The sequence below is a fragment of the Sturnira hondurensis genome, unplaced genomic scaffold (genome assembly GCF_014824575.4).
Source record: "Sturnira hondurensis isolate 20B ecotype Veracruz unplaced genomic scaffold, ASM1482457v3 Scaffold0023901, whole genome shotgun sequence".
Classification (NCBI taxonomy): Eukaryota; Metazoa; Chordata; class Mammalia; order Chiroptera; family Phyllostomidae; genus Sturnira; species Sturnira hondurensis.
The window spans coordinates 45,841-53,443 of NW_028096532.1; the positions used below are offsets into that span (position 1 = coordinate 45,841).

At 47.6% G+C, this 7,603-nt stretch overlaps 1 long non-coding RNA gene across 1 annotated transcript; it reads left to right on the forward strand.

Moving 5' to 3' along the window:
* Positions 1–740: 740 nt before the first annotated feature.
* On the forward strand, positions 741–3,882 carry LOC118981302 (uncharacterized). The gene is made up of 2 exons (XR_005065326.1): positions 741–875; positions 3,704–3,882. It is a non-coding gene; the product is annotated as an uncharacterized LOC118981302 (long non-coding RNA).
* Positions 3,883–7,603: the final 3,721 nt, after the last annotated feature.

The following is a 7,603-nucleotide window of genomic DNA, read 5'->3' on the forward strand; positions in this document are numbered from 1 at the left end:
AATTTCCCATGCTCGGACAGTAAAAATGTGATATTCTCCTGCTAATCTGACTCTGCTCATGGTTAGCCCAGGCAGAAGAATTTCGGAGAATTTAGGTGGGAAGAACGGCATCACTCTTTTCTAGCTTCCACGTTAGTCAGCATTTGTGTGGCTGCTGGGTGAAGGGCAGGGAGCCCAGTGAGGGAGGAGGCCATGCGGTCCCCCAGGTGACGGGGGAGGGTGGTCTGATCAGCGTGAGAAAAGGGGATCAGTTTCTGACTTCGTTCCGAGCGCAGAGGTGAAGGATTTGCTGAAGCGTGGGGTGTCGGGGGTGAGAGAAAGAGAGGAATTGGGAAAACACAGAGATCCAGAAAAAGTCTGGAGAAGCACATTGAGGTCGATAATTTGGCTGGAATTAAGGGACTTTAGGCATCTTGAAGTACCCTTTAAAGATTAGTCATCCAGTAAATAATTGGACGTCAGCAGCAATGTCCACTCTGCCTCTTTCGTCCACTGTCGTGTCCCCAGGACAGTGCCTGGCAGGTCCACAGTACAAGTCCATTACACATGTCCAGAATCAACAAATTAGCAAGGGAAAAGCAACCAAAATCTCCCCCGGACTCCCACACACAACAGTTGCCGTTGACAAAGAAAATACAGAGACGCCACAGAGGTACCGTGACTGCAGGGACCTTGATGAGCCCATGTGTTGTTGGCGGCCCACCGGGGACCGTCTCGAGCCTGCAGTCCGCGTTGTTGGAGCCAAATTCAGCGACACGCGAGAGCACTTGGGCGGCATTGAAACGGAGCCGGCGCCCCTCTGTGAAACTCCCTCCTCCCAATTCTCAGCAACAGAGATGCAACCTGACGACTTCAGGTCGCAACCTGCTCAGTGGGTACTAATCACAACTAGGGACGTGTAAAAACGCCACGAAAGAACCGATTCAGCAGTAAGCGACAACAGTGTAAACCCTCTTGTGAGACACGGGACAGGGTCACAGGGCTCCTAGCTCTTCCTCGGCAGCTGCGGGAAATGTCACAGCACACGTGTCGAGTTGCTTTCCCAAAAATGAAGTGCCGGGCAACAAAGAACGGGGCTTTTTTTTTTTTTTAGCAGATTCAAATGCATCTTTTCACTTTTCTATAATACGAAGTCAAAAGTCGATACACTTAGATGAGTAGGACAATGTTTCCATATTTTATCTGGTTCGGTCAGGAGTCAGGGACTCAGAGACTTGCTAGAACGGAGGTGTCGGGGAAACGCGTTAACCCAGCCTCAGAGCCGTGGTTCTGCTGGGAAGGGAGGCAGATTTGCTGCCCCAGGTTTGCCCTTGTGGGTTTTGATTAAGATCTTGTTATTGGGAAACAGAAGGCTCGGAAAGAAATCTCTCTGGCCTCCCTCTTAACTGCCTAGAAATAATCCAGATGGAAAATCACCTCCTGGTGGGACATTCACATGAAGATGTTGAGCAAACATTTATTTACCAAACGTTTGCATTGGCATCTCCATGCGAATGGCTTTGTTGCCGTTAAAGCGTCGACCCACGAAGCTTTTTGTTCTTTCGCTTCAGAATGACACAGAAGCCTCAACTACCCAATATTTCTTTGGGTCTCTATTCTTATCTCCCCAGAAGATTCATTAGTAAATAGACTTTTACCTTGTCTCCTGTCAATCTGTCTCTGCCAACTTGGTCATTAGCTCAGCTAAAAGAATTTAAAAGATGAGAGAAAAATATATTTTTTGCTTCCACAGCTGACTGTCATGTTTTCTAGTTAAAGAAATAAAGGGAAAAAAAGAACCTGGCAGGTATGATAGGAAAGAATGCAGATGTGGCCCAAAGCCTGGAAACTCAGTAAAGCAGGCTGCAGGCGATGTACTTCTCAAGATAAGAGGAGGATGTGGCCCACTGAGGGGGAATCGTTCTGTTCTCTGCTCCTAGGTCAACACACCAACACAGCCCCCAAAATGGGCTGCAGAACTCTGGGTTGTCTGCAAGCAGGGAGGCCTCTGGGCCTCTGGGAAGAGGGAATGATGTCAGGGGAGAAATAAATCAGGTCATAAAAACTTACATCGTAACCCAGCCAGCTGCACAGTCCATGACCTTGAAACCCCTAAGCAAGATTCCGCCCCATTTTTCCTTTTTAAAAGGCCTTAAATGAAAAGAACTGAAGATCTGGGGTCTTTGCATATCAGCTGCCTACTTTTTTTTTTCAATAATTCCTTTGAAACTTTTTTTTTCTTCCACTGCTACCTGGTGTCAGGTTTTTGGCTTTTTAGGCATCAAGCAAATGTGCTACCAGACAGTGGGCTTAGCCCTGAGTGGACCAGGGGGTAGTTTGTGGGTTCTTGACTTTGGGTAGAAATGATTTTACAGTGTTAGTCCAGATGACTGTGAGGTTGAGCTGGGGACAGTGAAACAAGGAAGGGCCTGGCATAGGAGCAAAAAGCAAAAAAAGAAAAGAAAAGACTAGGCTGGCCTGTTTTAGCTCATTGTTCAAGTTAGAGAAAAGGGACTTTTGGAAACAGGTTCATGGGATGAGCCTGGGATGAGCGGCCACTGCCCACTGTTCCCCTGACTTCAAGTCTCGGGTCCCTTAGAATTTAGGAGACATGTGCCTGTGGGGGAGGAAGTGAGGGGAGCAGAGGGGAAAGGGAATGGCCAAGCTGCTTCCCAGGGGGACAGGGTGCTCGCTGGGTCCTTTGTCTTCAGTTTGTATCACTCTTGTAGGCAGGAATCTTAGTGGGGGTCTTGGTAAAAGAGTCGTCCATTTTCCAGGTGTGTTTTTTCAGGGTTGTGGTCTCTCCTGATTGGTCAGTGACAGGGCAGGGGGTCCTTAGTCATTGCAGCCGGTTCTGCAGCGGCCCCCACCTGCTTTTGCTGCTTCTTAGAGGGGCCTTCGAGGCAATGCAACTGAGGCCTAGAAGTTACCTGTAGGAAGGGGAGCGTCTGTGTTTGGCTATAAATGTCCCGGCCATTTTCTCCAGCTTTTTATCTTAGGTTCCCTATTGCACTGGTCTTGGCTTATGGCTTGTCTCAAGTGGACCCCACTTTAAAATGGACAGTGTTCCAGGCTTGTGCCTCCACTGGCCCTGGGACAGAAAACACCGCTCCAGGACTCACTCCCTGAGACCAGAGAGGAGGAAAGCAGGTGGAGGGGTGAGAGGCCTGAGGGAGAGAGGACAGTGAACGTGAAGTCTGCTCCGACTCCCCTGAGCACCTCGTGGAGGCGGGTTACACACAATCTCATAATTCCAGCGTCACCCCTGCCAGTCTATTTTTTCGTGTTAACCAACTCCCCCAAATGCGTGCAGACCCCACAGGTTCAAGGCTCCGTGACACAAAACTGCCGTCACTTCGGATGCCAGTCACAAATGGGGTGCTCTGCCTGCTCTCCTTTCTGCCTAAGTGACTACAAATTTGGGAATTCCCATGACCGCCCCCACCAGGTTTTCTAATTAGCTACAATGACTCGCTCAACAGAGAAAAAGCTTTACTTACTATTACTGGTTTCTTATAATAATATAACTCAGAAGCAGCTCAATGGAAGAGACAGGGCGAAACATGGGGAGAGGCATGGAGCTTCCATACCTCCCCTGGGTGCCGGCCACCCCCCCACACACTCCCACCCAGAACCTCTCCAACTCCAGGTTTAGGGTCTTTATGGGAGCTTCCTTCTGTTGGGATGATTGATTACATAATTGGCCACTGTTGATGGTCTCTAGCTTCCCTCCCCTGCAAGGAGTCTGGGGAGTTTGGCTGTATGGATGAAAAAGAAGGTGTGGACTAACCTGACCAGCTCAGGACAGGCCTGCGTGGTGACCCTTACAACCCGGAGACCTAGAGTGACCGCACGGGTTGACCTGAAATGAGGACTTCCTCACTAGGTGACTGACTCACAGTGGACATCATGCCCTAGGCCAGCTTCTTCCCTGAAAAACATCAATCTTTATTTTAACCTGTCCTGTCTAGTGTCTTTTTGCCTTTGTAATATACTTTTGAAATGTCAGAAAAATATCCTTTTTCCTGGGCTCCTCACTGCGCAGGAGCGGAGACCACAGAGCCCCCCCGTGCTTTGTTATCCTGTTCATCGTTAACTGTGAACTATCCTGTACCAACCAACATTTTTTTCAAAGTGTGTCTATTTGTTTTTAATGTTTATCCAATCCCAGAAATTGCCCCATCTTGCTTCTCCCACCTCCCTGATCCATCGTCAGGAAGTTTTAGGTGACCCCGTACGCCTCCTCCTTGGACTGGACTGTATAAAGGAAGGCACAAAACTGCCGTCCTCTGGAGCATTTCCTCAATTATTTGAGATCATCTTTCCTAGCAATTGTCATCCAGATGGCTCATATCCACTCATACGAATTCTCCACATGTTTTGCAATGATGTTTACTTGGTGTGGTACAGCAGGATTCCAGAAAACCCCACCAAAAACCACTGTGCTAGGTACCAGCGGGGTTCCATTGTGCCCCACCAACTCCTCCCAAGGTGCCGGGTCAGCTTGGATGAGATTTTTCTCAGAATCCTGGACCTTCCTGTTTTCAGGTTAAAAGGTCTGAATTTATTTGAGCTATATTTTTTTAAATCCTCGAGACAAAGCCAAAGGTTAGAAGTTGAGAGAACAGCCCTGGCTGGTGTAGGTCAGTGGGTGGAGCACGGGCCTGTGAACCAAAGGGTCACCAGTTCAATTCCCAGTCAGGGCTCATGCCTGGGTTGTGGGCAATCTAGAGGCAACCACACATCAATGTTTCTCTCCCTCTCTTTCTCCTTTCCCTCCCCCCTCTCTGTCAGCTTTCATGAGTGACAAAGGGTCACTCATGAAAGCTGACAAGCTCAAGGGAGGCCTGTGTGGTGGGACTCAGAAACTCAGAAAACTGAAGTGACCACACTGGATGGTCTGAAGTTGAAATGTCCTGACTAAAAGTGAGCCGTGGCCGGCAGCCATGGCCTAGGGCGGTGTCTTCCCTGACCAAGGTCAGTCTTGACCTTAACTGAGCCCGTCTGTCATCTTTTGCATCTATGATAACGACCTTGGGCAGATAAGGGTGATTTTTTTTTCCTCACCGCACCAGAGCAGACACCACAAACCCCTCTCATATTGTTATCATATTCTTTGTTAACTAACTCTCCTGTACCACCCGACTTCAAAAAAATACTGGTCTCTTTGTTTCACTTTTTCATCCAGCCTCAGAGAGTTTCCTATTCTGCTTTATCCCATCCCCTAATATAATGTCAGCGTATTTTGGGGGGCGTCCTGCTTCGACTGTACCATATAAAATGCCGAGTACAGCTGCCATTCTTTGGATTGTTTTCTCGGTCCATTGAGATTTTGTTCCCCGGTAACTGTCATCCAGTTTGGCTTAAACAAACTCATAAACATTCTCTGCAGGTTCAAACATTTCTTACACGGACGGCTAAAAACACCAGGCTTCTCACCAAGACTCGGTTTTTCTGGCAGTAGACCTTCACCCTGCAGTTAGCTAAGGGCCAACCCTGAGTTTCCTCCACAGAACCAAAGACACGCTCACCACATTTATCACTCAGAAAGCGCCAAGATCCTAGCGGCTCTGTTCTGAGAACCAGGAAAGAACACCAGCTGTCTTTCTATGGTGTAACAGGAGAAAACTGAGGCTTCCTAATGTGGGGTTGACTGCTGGGGGAGATAGGGAGCAGACCAAGTCAGGGAGGGGGAGAAACCTGTCCCACCCACTGACCCCGCAGGTCTTGCACTTCCATGTATCTTTTCCATTTTCTGGGAAACAAAGCCTTTGAAACGGCTTTTATCCCAAGGCCTGAAAAGGGCCCGTCGTGCCTAAAGGAAGAAGCCTGTTAACGCCTTAGGTATTCAGGCCCCTGTCCTGGAAAGTAGCACCACCTTTACCTGTCAATCACTACGCAACCCTCCCCAACCTGGCCAGGTGTGTAAGTCCCCAGAACAAAGGATCTCTCTCTTGCTCTTGCCTTTCTCCCCGACCTGGGCAAGGCTCATCCTCTTCCATGAGAGCATATCACCAATAAACCCTGTTTGCACAACAATAGACTCGCTGATCTGTAATTCTTCACTGCCTTGTCGAGCACCGAGTTCCTGGGAGATTCTCCCATGGTGGACTCAGACATGACGTGTACGGAGCATCCGCACTTGGCTTCTATCCTCCGTTTCCTTCTAAGTTTCCCCGTATACCAGAGGGACTGAAAGTTAAACACTCCCTGTCCGCTACTCCTAGTGATTGAGAATCCACGTGTGAATAAATGCAGTTTCTAAGGTGCACTGGTTCACAAATGAGGAGCTGGAAGGAAGATGGGGCCATTATTTCTGCGACTGTGTTGACTGATGGGTGGTCTGTGGCAGACACAGGTTCATGTGAAGAAGCAGGTGTTTCTGTACCTCTGGGTGGGGCTGTGGCCGTGCGATCTTGAGACCAGACTCCTGGGGTAACTCCTTCACTTCCATTCCTCTAGCTGGTCATGGTTTTACAAGCACCTAATTCTTTGTGTTAAAGACTGACCTGCACAAATGTTCATGGCAGTGTTACGTGTAACAGCCCAAAACTGGAAACAACGCAAATGCCCACAAAGGGGCAAATGGATTCACACACTTGGTGCATCCCTACAGTGGAATAGAGCTGAGGGATACATTTTAAAGAACGATATCAAAATCATCACATTGAATCAAGAAGCCAACCCCTGCCCCCAATTAAATATTGTATAATTCAAATTTTGAAAATTCTAGAAAATGCAAACTAATCTATACTTACAGAAAACCGGTGAGAGTTTTCATATCACTGGGGGAGGGGGTCGGAGAGGGGCAGAATGGAGAGATTACAAAATTACCCTCATTGTAACAAATTTTCTGGTGCGTGCCTCAAGCAAAACTTAATGCATTGTATACTTTGAATACGTTAAGTCATTGTATATCAACAATAATAATAGATACAGGGTCCAGCAGAAGGAAGGCCTGCTTGAGTGTGGTTGGCAGGGTAAGAATACGGATGTAATAATTTATGGCTTTAATTTGAATATCTCACCTAAAATGTCATATGCTCTGCTTGAGTGTGATATTATGTTACAGGATTACATGTTTATGATTTTTTGATAAAAGGTTTTACAATTTAAAAGGGACATTATTTGTGTCACTATTTAAAAAATTACATATACACATTTGAAATATTGCTTAAAGTATATGTTTTACAGAAAGTAGAAAGCTCACACTGGCTGGTGTGGCTCAGTTGGTTGGAGCATCATCTTGTAAAACCGAGTGGTCCAGGGTTTGATCCCTAGTCAGGGCCCATGCCCAGGTTGCACATTTGGTCTCAAGTTCAGGTGCATATAAGAGGCAGCCAATCAATGTTTACCTTTCACAAGGATGCTTCTCTCCCTCTATCTCCCTCCTTTTCCCTTTCTATAAAGTTAATAAGCATGGTTTTGGGTGAGGATTTTTTTAAAAGTATAGGGGGGAGAAAAAAAACCTAACTGTAACATCTTTTTCCTGCACATTTTTCTATTGTCCACCAGAGGGCGGCAGAGCTATTCTGCAACTGGAAGCCCCCTCCTCGGCAGCACCCACAGCCCATCCAGGGTCCAACCTCACCAGCGTCACTGAGTCCACAGTCCTCCTCACCCT